Source organism: Myotis davidii, unplaced genomic scaffold, assembly GCF_000327345.1.
Source record: "Myotis davidii unplaced genomic scaffold, ASM32734v1 scaffold104, whole genome shotgun sequence".
NCBI classification, from domain to species: Eukaryota; Metazoa; Chordata; class Mammalia; order Chiroptera; family Vespertilionidae; genus Myotis; species Myotis davidii.
In genome coordinates this window covers 3,083,441-3,101,677 of record NW_006296625.1, presented here as the reverse complement: position 1 = coordinate 3,101,677, position 18,237 = coordinate 3,083,441, and the positions used below count along the sequence as shown (strand labels likewise).

Sequence of the window (18,237 nt, the reverse complement as noted above, 5' to 3'; positions counted from 1 at the left end):
CCCCATTGGATTATTGTGAAAATTAAGTGGGTTACTATATGTCAAGCCCTTACAACTCTGCTGGGCATATAGTTAGTCCTGAACAGTTATTTTTTATTATTACCCTGAAATATATTACTTTCCTTTGAAATTTTACCAAAATTAAAAATAATTAACTTACAACCTAAGAATTTCTTTCTACAACTTGTAATATGCAGCCAGTAATAACTCAATTCTGTCCTGGGCACCTCGAAGCATTTTCCATAAGCTTACAAAGTTTTCTTCATCTTGAAAAAATTTTTTTTATTGGTTTCAGAAAGGAAGGGAAAGGGAGAGAAAGAGATATAGAAACATCAATGATGAGAGAGAATCATTGACTGGCTGCCACCTGTACCTCCTGGATTGTGGGCATGTGCCCTGACTGGGAATCAAACCTGTGACCTCCTGGTGAATAGGTTAACACTCAACTATTGAGCCACACTGTCTGGGAAATTTTAAAAAAATCTTTGATATGTTCATTTGCACAATCATTCCCATTTGTTGCACAATTACTGTGGTGCGGAAAACACTCCCTGCTACATGGGAGCTTATACTTAAATCTTAAAGCCAGACAATAAACAATAACAGGGCATGTTTGTTTGGAAACTCCTCTCTAACCCCCCCTCCTTGAACATCATTTTGAAGCCAATGTCTATCTTTCTCTTCACCGGTATATTCAATAATCTATTAATTTTTCACTTAAAAAATCACTATGCCTCTTTAAATGAACAGTGTAGTAAAATTTGGTTTTAGAAATGAAGGTAGAGATAATATGCCAGCTTTCTTATTTAATTCACTTGATTTTTTTCTCACTGATAATGATAACATTAATCTATCTTCTTATGAAAAAGCATCATCATGACCCATCCTTGAAATTGGGGAATTCGGCTTTAGTTGAAAGTTTATCAGACGTTTTCATAATGTTCACCCTTAAGACTGTGGGAAAAGGAATGCAGCTGAACAGTAAATACAGTAACAACATGTGTTGAAAAATCAATTCCTTGTTGACTGTATACAAAACACAAATTTCTAAAAGTTCTTAATGGCACTACTTCCTCTGTGGATTATGTAGGAAATGCTTTTGTCTGAATAATCTTTCCTGTAAGGAAAGCCTTCAAAATAGATTCACTTTATATATAGAGAGAATGTGTGTGTAGAGGGGGAGGGAGGATGAGAGGGGAGAAACTGAGAGGAGTCAGATTATTGTGAAATAGAGTCAGAGAAATGCATATGCCTAGTATAATTAAAGAACATAATCTGAAGGTAGCAATAGTATCTAATTATACAAAGTATTTTGTAAACTACTGCCACTACATTGTTTAAAACAAACTAATATCAACAATGAACAGAAAATCTAAGGGTTAAAGAAAACAATGATCAGGGACTAGGTTTTTATTAGAGAGAGAATTAAAAAAACCACACTGAAAAGTCTAATTGTCTGGATAGTCAGGAAAGAAATAACTATTACCCTCTTGATGAAGTTATTTAGGCCCATAGAGGCAAAAGTGGGTTACTTCCCCTCATTTATCTTGACTTTGGCTACAAATAACTCTGCTTCATTTTGGATGGGAGACCTACAAAGTGAACTCCCGAGTTGAGGTGAAATGATACATTCCTGCAGTCCTTCTCAGTGAAGTGGATTTCAGCCCTGGGGCTGTTGCATATGGGATGTGCCTGTGGGGTGTGAGCACTTTTCAAACAATACTCTCCCCAGACATTACCCCTTTGTAATTTAAAAAAGTTTCTCCCTGTGATTCTGAACTATCTCTCAGCCCAGTCACACTTCCACTTCCTGTCAGAACCCACTTTTGAGGAACTGGGAACAGACTGTTTCTAAAAGATCCATTAGTGTTCTAGAAGAGCCAGTTAATTTCACATAAGAACGCTTTCATCTTAATAGAAGGCTTTTTTTTTTTTTAAATGAAGGTTGGCTCAGACCCAGAAAGACTAAGAATCTGAACAAATGCAATTTTATATGTGAATAGTAGTAAATAAATTAAGAGGAAAAATGAATGCTGTTAGTGTGGTGGCTGGGATGGGAAGAACTGGATTGAGCTGTTGGGGGTCAGCTATCCTCGAAGGTGAGGGTCATTTCTTTAAAAAGAACACACACATATACTCCTTGTGAAAAGTGATAGCCTTCCCAGAGAGGCATCAGGGTTACCTTGCACATATGCCATTTATTGCAAGTATGCAACAGTTAAGATATTATTATTATTAAAAATATTTTTATTGACTTTAGAGAGGAAGGGAGAGTGAGATTAAGATAGAAACATCAATGATGAGAGAGAATCATCAATCAGCTGCCCCACTGGGGATCAAGCCCACACCCTGGGCATGTGCCCTGCCTACGAATCAAACTATGACCTCCTGAGCCACGTTGGCTGGGCAAGATCTTATTAAATTCATGCCTTGAAACGTCTCCTTGATCCAACTTCAGTTTGCATCTTGAAAAAGGATGTTATCTTTAAACTGATAAATTGATCTCAGGAAGGGTGGGGGTCACCTTTATAATGGTGTTGGTGAGATTTTTGTAGGGCAATAATCTACTGGGTTTACCAATATTGGTGTTTGTGTGTGTGTTTGTGTGTGTCTCACTTCCTACTTTATCTGTAGCTAAAAGGATCTCTCTCAGTTCCTCATACTGTGAATTTCATATAAGTAACTAGAGGCTCAGTGCACGAATTTGTGCACTTTGAAAGGAACTGTGGGCTGTGAGGCTGCAGTAGACACAGGGGTGGGTCTCAGCCCATCCTCCACACCCCTGCCCAGCCCCTCCCACTGCGGCCCCCAGTCCCCGGTCTGCTGGCAGCCCTGATCCTGCCGCTGCCACTCCCATGTGCTGACAGCCGCTGGCCCTGCTCACACCTGCTGATGGCGTGGAGTGATTGCCGCACCCCTGCCCTGCCCCGCCCCCTGCACGCCCTGGTCCCACCTGGTGCTGGCACCAGCAGCAGGTGTGAGCGGGGCTGGCGCTGTCGGTGGGTGCAAGCAGCAGCTGCTGCCCCGATCACCCCTCAGGAGCAGGAGAAGGTGGAGAAGCCCTCAGGGGTGATCAGGGCTGGCAGCCGCCATTCGCACCTGCTGATGGTACCGAGTGATCAGGACTGGCTCTGGGCACCAGCAGCGGGTGCAAACAGCAGCTCCGGCACTGGCTGCGGGTGCAAGCGGTGCTGGTGCTGGCAGCAGGTGCGAGTGCTGGGCAGGACTGTGGCCCTTGGGCGCAAAGTACTTTCAGTAACTACTAGAGGCTTGCTCCAATGACAGCAACCAGTGCCCCGCCTTGGTCTGGTGCCCCTGCTTACTTGCTCCACCATCCCATTGTGGCCAACGCCCACCATGTTCCACACACGCCCCCTGGTGGTCAGCGCACATCATAGTGACTGGTTGTTTGGTTGTTCAGTTTTTCCAGTTCTACTGTTTGGTCTATTTGCATATTAGCCTTTATTATTATATAGGACTAGAGGCTTGGTGCACGAATTCATGCACAAGTGGGGTCCCTCAGGGTGGCCTGTGTAGATCGGGCCCCAGCTCGCGCCTCAAGCCTCACAGACGCTGCAGCCTCTCCTGGCACCCCCTTTGGCCTGGGCCACCCCCTCACCTGCTCCACCATCCCATCTGTGGGGTGATCGGTTAGGGCTAGGCCCCCTGCTTGGCTCCCTCAGCACCTGGGAGATGGGCAGCAGCCCCACCCCCTCATGCCGCTAACGGTCACCGTCTGCCGGGTGATTGGCGGGGTGATCGGGACCCCGCTCTTTTTTTTTGGGGCCCATTGGACCCGGCAGTGCCTCCACAGCCGCCTGCTGCCAGTGCCGCGTCGCTGATGCCCGCCATGGTCTGCATCGCCCCCTGGTGGTCAGCACACATCACAGTGAGCAGTCAAACTCCCGGACTCCCAGTCGAACTCCCAGTTGAAAGACTGCTCGAGAGGACAATATTAGGCTTTAATTATATAGGATTAGTAAGACAGTTCCAAGAACTAGTTAAAACACATTTTTCCCCCGTGTCTTAATCTTGGCAGATTCACACTCTTTTATTATATAGCATAAAGCAAATAAAATATCTTGAGACATTCTCCATGTTGTTCAGGGTAGCAGCGACCCTTCCCTGGTTTTGGAGGCTGGAGGGTTAATAAGGAGGCAAAGCTGTCAAGCCCCGTTTTCCTTTTTCCGGGGGTGTTCTCCAGGTCTTACTTTGAATGAATGACCTGAGTGAGCGTCCTTCACTACACTTTACGCCTTTCCAAAAACAATGTTACAGGCATTCCTTTATGGTAACCTGGCTTTTATAACATTCAGGCATATAAGCCGGTCAAGTCTGATATGCCTGGGTAAGTCAGTCACCTAGCTATGAATATAACACATCAATATAAACAGCGGTCTGGAAATAATCTTTTACTGTGAATGTTTCCCACAGTTGTGATACACGTTTACATAAGAGCTTCTTTTTTTAAAAAAAAAAAAAATGTAGGAACATATATCTCAGAAAGCCTAACGGAGAGGAATATGGTATTGGTAAAATGCTCTGCTTAAGACAACTGTGGCTGTTTCTTTTCCGCTTGGAAAACATAAGTCCCGACTCCCAATCTGTCTTTAAGAGCTTCCACTAGTAATTCCCTCTGGGTAAGGAGCAGCAGCCCTTAAAAGGGACTGCCGGTTTCCCGCAATCTTTCACGGGGCGAGCAGAGCTGTATCCACTGATAACCCAGCTGCCGAGGAACCGAGCAGAGCCGGCTCCAAACTTCTCAGCTGTTGACAGGCTCGACTTGCTGAGAACACTGGTTAAATATAGCACGCGCAAGCCAGCGCCTCAACAAAGTCCCTGCCCTGCCGGTGTTGTGCAGGGAGCAGGAGACGAGAAACCTAATCTCGGAACCCAACAACACCTAGCAACAGTTGAAAAAACTTTTAAACAAAAGTCTGGGTGGGAGATCTACAACAGCCTCCAGTGTCTGCGGACCGGGGATTTCAGGGCGAAGAAGCTGCTCTCCCCTTCTCTCCACTCAGTTTCCTGCATGACTTCAGCTATTGGCTAGTCCCGGGAGAGCAAGTGGGAAAAGCTTTTCCCTCTGTATTCTTTTGGGCTGGATAGTTTTCCAGGACTCCAGTCTCTCTCTTGGGCTGTGGGACAAGCCACTGGGTTCTTCAAAGGATAAGCTATCTCTCTAAAGGACATCCCCTTGGCTAAGCGAGCTGCCATCAGGTAAGAGCAAAATAAATAGTGACTTTTCATTCTTTAAAGAAATTTCTGCTCCAAGAGGAAGAGAGTTCTCCGTGATTCTGTGTTGCCTGTTTCCTTTGATTCTTCCTGTTCCACTATGTGATAGCACATTTGGGCATTATGATAATCACTGGGAATTATTTTTAAAGAGCTAGAAACACCGTGTCTTTCTCAGAATTGTACCGATTCCTTTTTTAAACACGAAGATTATGATGTTTTAATGGCCATCAAAATATTTCTGCCAAGTTATCATTCTTTGGCAGGTAACAGAAATATGACAAGGGGCGATTTCACAGCTCCTTTCACAGTCAGGATGGCTAACCAATGGAAGGGGTATTTTCCCTAGAAGCAAAATAACTAGTTTCATTTATTGAAACGAACTGAACAGCTTGTGTGGTAAATGGGAGGGAAGTCCTACAGGGTGTTTGTCTGGCTGTACTTTTGACTTGCTGCTATCTGCTTTTCCCTTCGCCTGATTCTCTGATTACACCGGTACACCTTGTGCTGGCTCTGACCTCGTTACATTACAGCCACCCCAAGTGCTTCTGACTAGGCACAAAACATGCCTGGGTATTAAATCACTGCTTTTGCAGTTACAGAATACAAACTACTCAGGAGAATATTATTTGGGTGTTTTTTTTTAAAAGCAAAAACAAATCGAGGAATTGCTTGTACATAGATAAAACAGATTTTGATTTTTAAAACTGAAGTTGAATCTATTAGAAAAAATGAAAAAAATCCTTTCTTGAGTTGTACGAGTGTGTGGGTAGTGTATTTATCAAACAGGGAAGGAAGCCCTTCTTTCATCTGCTAGTATATTCTCTCCCCGTCCATGAATTGCCATGCATTTTTCTCAGAATTGATTAGAGTTGTCAATTTCATATTTAATCTAACAAAAATTATGTCTGTACATTGGTGATGTGGTTAGGGTTGACACCTGTTATCTGTCATCGGTTGGATTTGTATAATAAGTTTGTTCCTTTAAAGGAACATAATTTGAATGAAGATTCTAACCTAAGGATAATATCAAAGAAGATGCAGATGAATATTTTACAAGGAATTATTTGAGCCTATTTTGTCAGTTTAAAGGAAGAATTTACCCAGGATCAGTTTTGAACACATTGTTGACAAATGAGAAGGTATCAAGCTTTTCAGTAGTGGTTCCTATTTTAAGAAAAACTAAAGCTTATATATCGTATGTTCAGGAAAATGAAATAGCACACACATTTAGTACATAGTATGTATTATGTTTCATAATTCTGATTAAATGACTACCTTAAAAAGTGAATAAGCTAAATATTAGTAATAGTGTACGATGCACTCGGTACCTTGGGTATCAGAGAATGAAACTCCTGGTGCCTCAGTGGAGATGAAGTATCTTCTTCTTGAGTTTTGAAAAGTCAGAACGAAATGCTCTACATTTTTCTTGTTTTGATCTTAGGAAGGGTCACATTGTTGGCTTACAAATCTACATCTAAGGCCAAAATCCATTTCTTAAAAATATTATCTGAGGCAACGCAGTTTAAGATTGCGGAAGTTGCAAGTCAGTCCCTACGATGTCATTTTATTTTATTAAAAAATGTATTGACTTCTTGGGGTGGCATTGGTCAATAAAATTATATATGTTTCAGGTGCATGTTTCTATAATACATCCTCTGTATATTGTATTGTGTGTTCACCATCCCAAGTCAAGTCTCATTCCATCACCATTTATTCCTCCTATACCCTCTCTTTGCACCCCCAACTCCCTTTTCCCTCTGGTAATCACCATACTGTTGTTTGTGTCTATGAGATATTTTTTTCTTAATCCCTTCACCTTTTTCACTTAGCCCTGTAACGCCACTCCCCTCTGACAGCTGTGAGTCTGGTATCTACTTATGAGTCTGTTTCTGATTTGTTTGTTTATTTTGTTCATTTGATTCCACATGTGAGTGAAATAATATGGTGTTTCTCTTTCTCTGACTGGCTTATTTTACTTAGCTTACTATTCTCCAGGTCCATCCATGCTGTGGAGAAGAGTAAGATTTCTTTCTTTTCTACGGCTAAGTAATATTCCATTGTGTAAATGTATCATAGCTTTTTTATCCACTCATCTACAGATGGATGCTTGGTCTGCTTCCAAATCTTGGCTATTGTAAATAATGTTGCAATGAACATAGGGATGCATATGTTTGGATTAGTATTTTGGGTTTCTTCAGATATATTTCCAGAAGTGGAATCACTGGATCATAAGGCAGTTCATTTTTTAATTTTTTGAGGTAACTCCATTCTGCTTTCCACAGTGGCTGCACCAATTCGTATTCCCACCTTCAGTGCAGGAGGATTCTCTTTTCTCCACAACACTGTTGTTTATTGATTTATTGACATAGCCATTCTGAGAGGTGTGAGGTGCTCTCATCGTGGTTTTAATTTGAATCTCTCTGATGATTAGTGACGCTGAGTATTTTTTTCATGTCTATTGGCCTTCTGTGTGTCCTCTTTGGAGAAGTGACTATTCAGGTCCTTTGCCAATTTTTCAATTGGATTGGGGTTTTTTTTGGGGGGGGGAGTGCTGAGTTTTATGAGGTATGTATAAATTTTGGATAGTAACCCCTTATCAGATGTATCAACTAATCGACTATTAGTTCTAGGCATGTAATTTCTTGTGGAGTCAGTAGAACAGTGTGTAGGTAACTGAGTGCAGCATTTGGCCCTGAGTGAAAGCCATGTTTCCTGATGAATTGACATGTGAGTATCATTTTTATGGCTGTAAGTTTACCCTTGAGACTTAAAAGCAGCTTAAAAGTACATGTTAGCCCATGTACTTTCCTCTAGTTTGTGAACAATCAGATTCCACAAACCATTCAGATTCTGTTCTCCTGTTCATTCAAGTTCACATTTCTGAGTTATTTTGGAATCCTCCTATCCCCTTCACTATCATGTCTCCCACCACACTAAGGCCTACTCCCTTCACCCTCAGTCTGGATTGTAACACTGGTGTTCCCTTCCTACCCCTCACCCAAACCATCTTGCCCATGACCATGGGGTTAATTTTCCCGAAGCGTTGCTATGCTTGTCTCTTTACTCTTCTGTTATCTTCTGGGACTCATTGCTGCTGTCAAACACCTAGGCTGGGTATTTTGAAAACCTTCTATCATCTGGCACATACTTAACTTTTCTAGTCTCAGCTTCCACTACTCAACAAGTGTTTGTCTCTTTGCTTCAAATATTTCAGATTTGGGGCCATTCTCCAAACACACACACAGTGCACATTTCAGTGTTCTACCTCTGCCCGTTTCATCCCCACATCTGGACACCTTTCACCACCTTTCCCGCAGAGGCCGTGTTTACTTTTAAAGCCCAGATAAGTGTCTTCCACGTTCACAACGATTTCCAGGCTCCTACCTTTTAGAAGCGATGCCGTCTTAGTTTAGACAGTTTGGTGCGCTGCTAGAATTAGGGTACTCGGGATCAGGGTTTGCCTTTTTCAAGTCTGAACAGTTTTGTGAAGATGATTAGGTATGAAGCGTTGTCCTAAGCATCACTTGGCTTTGAAACCCCATACACATTGTAGATGTTTTATTAACATTTTTGGCTCTAGATTCATGATGACAAATATGTAAGAAAGTATAGATAAGTGTAAAATCAAGAAAAGGAACTATAATAATAGTTAAAAACTTTTTACCTCAGAAATTTCCTAGGAAAGTCTTCATAGTTTTCTCATGCCCAGAAAAGTTACAAGTAATTGTAATTGGGCTCATGGACCTGGTTGTGGAGATGATATATCTCTTGAGAATGAAATAGAAAGGGGGATATATAAAGACAGCATACATTCATGCATGTCCTGTGTATGCACCTGGACTTTTAAAACTGTAATGCATATACTTTACTTTTATCATCTTTTGGTACCAGATCCCATTAATTTATTTTATTTTTAAATATATATTTTTATTGATTTCAGAGAGGAAGGGAAAGGAAGAGAGAGACAGAAATATCAATGATGAGAGAGAATCATTGATTGGCTGCCTCCTGCATGCCTCCTACTGGGGATCAAGCCTGCAACCCAGACATATGCCCCTGACTGGAATCGAACGCAGGACCCTTCAGTCAGCAGGTTGATGTTTTATTCACTGAGCCAAACTGGCTAGGGCACCAGATCCCATTTATAGTTACCATTGGACTATTTAAATTATGGCCCCCTTCTATTTGATGGTCTTGATGAACTAGAATGGCCTTGAGCATAAAATATTTAAATATCTTTTCTATTTTCCCTAGATATTTAAAAAAACACATTTCTGAGTTTTATTTTATTTTTATTTTTTAAAAATATGTTTTTATTGATTTCAGAGAGAGGAACGGAGAGGGAGAGAGAGATAGGAATATCAAAATGAGAGAGAATTATTGATCGGCTGCCTCCTAGATCCTCCCCCCTCTCCCCCATAGGTATTGAACCCACAACCCAGGCATGTGCCCTAATGGAGAATTAAACCTTGACCTCCCTGGTTCATGGGTTGATGCTCAACCACTGAGCCACACTGGCCAGGCCTGAGGTTTATTTTTAATCAATCATGAAACCTATAGCCTTGCTATGTGAGATAAAGCAAGAATCATGACTTTGAAGCAATTTTTTTGTGTCCATCAAAAGAAAAGCATTATCTTTATATTTTAAGATGGCCAAGGAGGTTAAAATTATTCTAAATGGGTGTTCAGCAAGAATCACTATGGGGTTTTTCTAATGAAATTTGTGAAATATTGAATATATTCATTTAGCAGTGGTTTTCCTGTGGTTATAATTTTTACTTATTCCTTAAAAGTAAAACTTTGTGGTAACATACACATTCTAAACTAATGCTAATTGTTTTTTTTTTTGGAAGATTAGTATTCCTTCATAAAACAGGTGCCCTAAGCAATGGGATTTTATAGAGTTTGTTCAATCCACTTTTTCACTAATGTGTCTCATTTTATTTTTTTAAACACCTGGGTTTTAGAAAAGCGGTATCATGGGAAGTGAGTGGGTAAACTTCAATTGAGATCTATTTCAGCAGAAAGGTTTAAGAGAAAAAAATGCTAGCAGCTTGTTAGAAAAGTGACATTAAAAGCCTGCAGTGTAAGTTTGTTTATGTATTAATTTATATATATATATGTCAACAGACTACATCTTGTTTCCCCAGATCTGACTTGATGATATAGCAACAAGGACATGTTCATTGGTATGGAGGAGGAGGTAGGAAAGGCTAGTCTAATAGGCCTGGACTCAGATTTCAGCTCACTGTAACCCTGGGCAAAAATTACTCTCTGTGCCCCACCTTCCTCATCTATAAAACAAGTATAATAACACTATCTTCCTCATAGAGTTGCTTTGAAGGTTACATGAGTTAATAAAACTTAAAGTTGCCTGGTAGACTTTTCAATAAATTTGAGCTATTATGATTTTATTACCATACCATAAAAGTTGTTATCTGTTTATTTTAGTCTTTGTTGCACACAAAATTCTTGGATACAGATAATCTGTGAACTCAAGTTCATAGATCATAGAAAACAGAAGAATGTATTGTTTAAATCTGGAATCCTGTTTGGGACATACTTCGCTCCTGGGTACTCTAAGCAGACATAGTTTGAATGCCAGCCAATAATTTAGTATGGGATTTATATTTCAAACCCTCCCTTATCACTCAGCATTCTGCTGTCTCACAGAATCATTGTTAAAAAGGTTAAGAAATCACCAACAGCAAAAACTATATTATGGTTTCTATATTTGTTCTTGGAAATAAAGTGTGCTTATACATGGTGCTTGGGTGTCTCCTTTATAGCTGACCACACTGGGTGATGTATGGCAATAGAGACTTCTTCCTCTATGGAGGAATACATTATTACGTTTATCTCTCTTTATTTCTTCCCTTCGATGTTTTGTTTGTTTTACTAACCTAGTAACAGATAAAAATAAAAAGACCAAAAAAGGTCATCTCATGCTAGCTTCAACCTTACCAAAAGGAAATGAATTCTTGCTATTCATGGCCCTTAATCCTATTCATTCTTCTTACACATGACAAGAAAGTATAATCCAAGATGAACAAAAAAGTGTTATATCGTAAATATGTGTGTATATATTATAGGGTGATGACTGTTCTGTATGTTTAATTTAACAAATGTATATGAAGCATTCTTATAAGCAGGGAAGTGTCTCAGTAGCGTTAGTGTCAACAAATCTGATGCAGGGTAGTTACAGTTTAGACCTGTCCGTTTTGCTTTACTTTTCTCACTTGAAAGAACGAGTTTCTAAAAGATAAGGCAGACTGAGTTTTATAACTGTCATTCTCGAATGAAACCCCTGTTGTAAAAAGAAAGAAGGAGGGAAGGAAGGCAGGAGTGGGGAAAGGAAGGAAGGAAAAGAAAGAAATGAAGGAAACAGTTTTATTCCTGACTTAACTAAATACATTTTAAAGGCTCTCGGGCAAAAATATAGGAAGCATAAGAAAATGTATTGCATGATGCTCTTTCTCCTTAAATGGTCAGGCCTACTCTGCAGCTCTCAGAGAAGGGAAAAGGTTGCAGGCGGAATCCACTTTCCCTGTGGCAATTTGATTTCAAAGGCCATGCAGTGAGTTGCGGAAGAACTTAGAGAAAGGAAAGCAAAGCATGAGTTGAGCAGCTATAGTTGGCTGTAGCCAGCTGATTGCAGAACTTGAGAAAGTCCCAGCAGAGAGATGAAGAAACACGACATTAACCAGCACCCCAGTCCCCGAGAGCGTTGTGTAAGCTACAGCAGCACTGATAAGTCAAAGGAAGGTTGGTGCTGCATTTCCTTTTTGGGAAATAGTGTCCATGTTCACAATATGGGGTGATTTATGTGTTTCTGAGGTCTGGGAAAGGCAGACTAAAAAAAATTTTTCAAGTTAATGCAGAGTTTATCTCAAGTGATCTGACTTTGAGTACTTAAGGTTCAGGGGTTTTCTGTTTCTTTCTTGTTTAAATGCTGCCACCTACTACCTTTACCAAAACATAGATGAAAATGATTATTGTTGCTTCACTAGCCAAAGACCTTATATGTCCACACTTGAAAACAGTCTTTTTTTTTTTTGGTCTTGCAATCTCCCCAAGTTAATACGTTACCTGCTGCTTATCTTTGTAAGGAAAAGGTGTAAGAAAGCCATGAAATGGACATATTAGAGTTGGCCAACTGCATTCTTTAAAACATGATTTGCTAAAGATTTAAAGCTAAAAGACAATCTGATTGAAAACAGTAGACTGCTGACATCACCAAGATAATCCAGTTATTGCCAACTTGCTTTGTTTATTTAAGACAGCTTTGCAAAAATAAGGTTTCACACATATCTACCCACCACACACACTCTCACACCCACACCCACACCCACACCCACACCCACACCCTCGCTCTTTTTCTCTCTCACCCACGATACAGTAATTGAGATCAATGACTTTGTTTTTTTTTCTGGTATCTCTTTAATATACTTACGTCCTAAGTAACTCATTTGAGGGCCTGCTTCTTTGACTGAGGCACCACAGCATAACAGGAAAGGAAGAGGCATTGCTGAGTTCATAATGCTATTTCAGTGTGGCAGCCTAAGTGCATGAGGAAATGACACCATGGGCCTGTTTTTGGAGCCTTGCAGTTACTGTGACGACAACACACACTAATGGAAAACAAAGATGGTCTGCTTGCCAGGAGAGCCAGGAAGAGTCTTGCCAGCTCAGATTTTTCCTCGTTATTCTGTAAGTCTTGAAATGTGACCCTGGAGGTATTCAAGGCTCTTTGTGTTCGTTAACCGTTTAGTAAGTGACACATGCTTGAGGAGCAGCCTGGTATTTGGATGAGGGAGGGGCCTTCCGCACGACTTTACTTTTCACATGCTGTCTTCATAGGTGTCATCTTCTGGTTTGGACACCACCAAACCAATTGCTTTGGTCACACACAGCTTATTGTTTCTCTGGTCCGTAAGGAAGCCAGCTGCCTTAGTAGGGGCCCCTCCACTCTCAGTAACATATCTTCACCTACTATATCCTGTTTATTCCACAGCTCATTGCCCAGTACACCAAATGTTCCTACTAATGACTGGGACTTCTGGAGCCCAATTATTATATAATAATATAATAGACAATATAATGGTAATAATAGTTACATATGATATATGCTATTTACATAATACATATATTACAGAGTTATATAAAATTATTTAGTATGTATAAGCGATAATAATAGCTAGCATATGCTGGAGATTATACTGTACCAGGCACTGTGCCAAACACTTTACATGGATGATTTTATTTACTTTGCATAACAGCCCTATGAGGCACTATTTTTTATCTCTGTTTCGTGGATTAGTAAAACGAGTCTTATAGATGGTTACTGCCCAGTGGTAGATGTGAAATTCAGACTCAATCAGCTTGACTTTATTTAGCCCATACTTTCAACCACTTTCTTGTACTGTAAGCAGTTGTTCAAGGAAGATCTCCACCCAGATGATGTGAGATGCTTTAGTGAAAGGTGTAGAATGTGACACTGCAGGGGATCAGCTGTCCCCATAGTCTGAAGAGATTCAAAGATCAAATAACAAAGAGATTCAGGGTCAAAAGGCAAATGTGGGCTCTCCTCCACGGTTCCAAAGTGGCCCCACCAGCTTCAGTGGCCGGTGGAGTTGGGCAACTGAGAAAGAGCTACGCCTGGGGCACCGATTGCAGGAGCTATTCTTCCAGTTATTGATGGAGCAATGTGGTTCTTGGTTTGCACATTGCTGACTTGGTTCTTGGTTTCCACATTGATGCCCTGGGAGAGGATGCCATGGAGCATTTCAATTTATGAGCTATTCTGGCCACTGTTGTAGCTAGATCGTTTGATACCATTGGGGTTTTGATCTGTTGCTCCTGTTGACAACTTAGAACCCCACCTTCTATTGCAGAGGTCCTCAAACTTTTTAAACAGGGGGCCAGTTCACTGTCCCTCAGACATCCCACACATGCCGGGACGAGTCAGCTGCTAAGCAGGACAGGCACCGGCGGCAAAAACACCCGGCGGGCCGGATAAATGTTTTTGGCGGGCCGCATGTGGCCCGCGGGTCATAGTTTGAGGATCCCTGTGACTATTGTAACATTTGAAATGCTTTGCAGATCTCTGCCTTGGTCCTAAGCATTCAGTTTGTTAAGTAGGCTCAAGAAGGAGTCCTACAGAATACTTATTCCAGCTATTGGTAGCAATATTCCTTGAAGTAGCCTATGGTGGTGTATATATATTGGTTGGAGCAGGCAGTGAGGTAGGGGACAGAAGGTCTCATTCCAGATAAGAGCTCTTACTGGCTCCGAATGACTTTACTTAGGCAGTGAGTTGTCAATCTGGCAGCATGTTGTTCCTTAAAAAACAACACCACCAACAACCAAAAACCAAAAACAAAACCAACACCCCCCCCACCCCCCCACCAAACAGAGCTTGCTATAATTTAAGGAAAATTACCTGATACTTTTCAGCCAGTGTTTGCTACTGTGGAGTAATAGCATGAGGTCTTTTATTTAATTATTTTATCATTATTAACCAAGAGTTACCTTTAATGAAGTTAAATGTCTGACATTTGGATATAATTGGAATTTTTGAGTTTCTATTTACACTTACGGCATTTAACTTTTGCAAGTTTCTGGAATAAAAGAGCAATTCTAATAAAGCTTTGGTGGAGCAGATAATGCTTTGCTCTTTCTTATGCCAGTGGCCATAACTACTCCACTTTTCCAGTGTATCGAATATCTCAGGTGGTGGGACTGAATATCCCAGGGAGGTGAATTTTTCATGTGACGTGAACACATAACAAAATGAATCTCTACCCTCTGAGAAATTCTGTTCCAAGAATTGAAAACAGAATCCTGTCACAACTATACTAGCGTACCCGCCAATCCTTCCAACACACTTACACACTCGTGACTAGTCTATGCAAGGACTTGTACCACTACTTACCTGACAGGCTGAATGTCTTCCTGAAGCAAAAACACTCCTTGCTCTGTAGCATAGACTTATTTAATCCAAAATAAAGGTAGTGCTATATGACAGTTCATCAAGGCTGCCTGTTTCTTCACATGATCTCTCCTGATTTTCTTACAACAAATAAACTCAGAATTTCCATTTTGTCTTCTTCTGTCTTTATGTAAAAAGGTGAAATAGTATCAAAGGAGGGAAAGAATTAGTGCTGTATCCTTTGGAGACAAAGGGCTTGACTAGTTGGCTTCTGGAAGTATATTTTTTTCTCTTCAATTATTCGAAATTTCTCTTGGCAACAAAACTTAGTAAAAATTTCCACATTAATATTAGCTAATGCCTATTAAATGGAAGATATTAACAGTTTATCATATTCATTCAAAGATCATCAAAGACATTCTATAAGTGCTCTTTGTTCTATTAACACCTCTGCACCTGGACTAATTTCAAGGAGGAATGGAGGCTCTGAGTCTCACACTGTTGATAATCATAGAGTTTTGGTCCTACTAGAGCTATCCAAACCCATCAGGGAACCGAGAAGGGGGAAATCTCTAGACTCTGAGCTCACATGGAGCTCTCAGATCATTTAGTCTTGAAGGTCTCCACACTTCCTGTGCATCAGATTTACCTGGGATGCTTTAGAAATGCAGATGCCTGGGCTGTGCCCCAGAAGTTCTGATTCAAGTTAGCCTGAGTAGGTACCCAAGTAGTGGTCTATTTTAGGAAGCTTTTAGGTGATTTTAATGTGCATCTAGGGTTGAGAATCAGTTATCCAGTGCAATCTTATCATTTTAAAGAAGACAGTACTAGGAGGAGGGAATGGAAATCAATGGGCAGAAGTTACAAAGGCCTCTGAGTCTTAGGCCATTAACCTTTCTATCACATGATCATAATAAACAACAAAGTAGCCAATATTTAATGAACGCCTTCTGTGTATTAGGTACTGACAACCCAATGAAACATATTCATATACATTTTACAGGTGAGAAGGCTTAGGGAGTTGTCCCCCCTGCCCTCCAAAAAAAAAGGTGGAAGATCTGGGATTTGAGTCCAGGCAATTGGACTATCAATTTGTGCTCTTAATCTTTTAATCACTTTGCTGTTCTGGAGGCAACTCTTGAGTATATAAGGGATTGAATGGCAGCTGTTCCCCAGTTTCAGCACCATGGGTCTTGTGGCATCTGGCCCTGGTGCTCTGAATTTGCATAACTGGGTTATCTGCTTGCCTAGAGAATGGGTCCTTGCCTTCTTTTCTATTTTCTGAATAAGTGGACCAGTTGGAAACAACCCGTTTTCTTAGAGATTGCTCAAAGGTGCTTCATTTTCCCCAGTGACATTGTTTCTATGTCCTGGCTTTCCTTTCCCTGGTGGGCCGATATGATATTTTCTGCCTTACTTTGGGGCACATATATATATATATATATATATATATTTTACCTTTCCATGGAAAGTCTGTGAACTTTTCTCTCCGATTGAGAACCTTGGCTTTCCCCCTAGTCCTGTGAGTTTGGCTGGGTTCATATTTTCCCTGGGATTCCCCTGTCTGGGCTTTCATACCAGCCCTAACTTTCATGATATTAGCTACAACAGGAAGGGATTAATCACTTTGCTTCTCCTCTAACTGCAGGTGTGTTGGAAACAAGCTGGTCTGTTCCATGGAACTGACTGGCCAGTGGGTCAATGTACTCTGAAGACCTGTAAAGGCTACATTTTTAGGTTGCATGTATAGAATTAATTTCCTGATTGATTCTCTAAGTCTGAAGTTCTACAGAGCAGGCTTTTTCACATTTAGGGGAAAGTCTAGATGCATTTTCTAGTTTCATGAACTATACTAAGATGAAAATCACCAATGGCAAATACTGTAGCACAGATTTTTCTAAGCAATAGAAACTAAACAAAAACTGAGAGATTATTATAATTATTCTATAATAAATATTTACATGTAAATTCAGAATTTAACATGATAAATAGATTCGGGTATGCTTTGGGACTATTTTAACAACCACATTGCACAAAACAGATGCTCAATAAATCAGGGGTCTTGCGGCATCTGGTCTTGGTGCTCTGAGCTCCCACCAAGTGGGTTATCTGCTTGACTAAAGATTGGGATTCATTTGTTAAATTGAATCTATTAAATGTCCTGGAATTGAGAAAGTAAACACTGTTAACTGGTTTTTATTGATTTGACTGAGCAGCTCCATTAATTTAAAAATAAATAAATATGGAAAAAATAATCAGTGACCATAAGTGATTATTTACCTGCCTCCCAATATTCTGAAACCTTTAATGGTCACATATTGCTTTTATAACAATACAAATTAAAAATCAACAAGCATTTTAAATGATCATTAGAGAATCAGGGAATAACCACTGCACAGCTAAGTGAGGGAAAGCTGGGCTCGGTAGCGATGATTGGCAGGATAAACATACATTTCCAATAGCAGTCTAGAACTTTTACTTTAAATACAGTGGCATAAACCATAACTATTGACACAGTCTAATTGCAATATTTGTCCCTCATCTTTTCACTCATGCGCACCACAAAATTCATGAAAGGAACACATCCAGCTCTTATTGTGGTTTTTTAGTTGGAAATGTTCTCATCCTCTGAAATCTATTTTGGAGTTAGGATTGCTCCACTCCCCTACAAGTGGTAAAGCAACAGCTGCCATTTAATTAATGTTTCTGCTGACAGCCCCAGCTGATGAATCCCACAGAAGTTCCCTATCAGCCTCAACATTACCGACATTATCCCCCCAAAGGAAATATTGATTATAGTTGCTTGATTTTGCCTTTTTTCACTTTCTTTCCCGCATCAATTCCTCCAAATTCCAGTGATGCTGTTATTTACATTACTATTCACATCTTCCAGGGAATCAAGTCCCAGTGGAACACATGTGTTCCTGGTGATGTATTGTGATGGAATCTCACCAAAATGAACACGTGAAATGCTGAGCTCAAACGGAGGAGAGAACAAGGGGGAAAACCAGATGAAAGCGACTTGTGGTTTCTCGGAAAGCAAAGAATTTTGACCTTTTGAGGAACTG

At 40.5% G+C, this 18,237-nt stretch overlaps 1 protein-coding gene across 2 annotated transcripts in view; it reads left to right on the top strand.

Moving 5' to 3' along the window:
- The first annotated feature begins 4,704 nt into the window (after positions 1 to 4,704).
- FILIP1 (filamin A interacting protein 1) overlaps positions 4,705 to 18,237 on the top strand; it is a 173,926-nt gene continuing 160,393 nt past the window's right edge. For both annotated transcript variants that reach the window (XM_006772168.2, XM_006772167.1), the window contains exon 1: positions 4,705 to 5,220. The gene's annotated coding sequence lies outside the window, so the exon portion shown is untranslated. The remainder of the gene's footprint in view (positions 5,221 to 18,237) is intronic.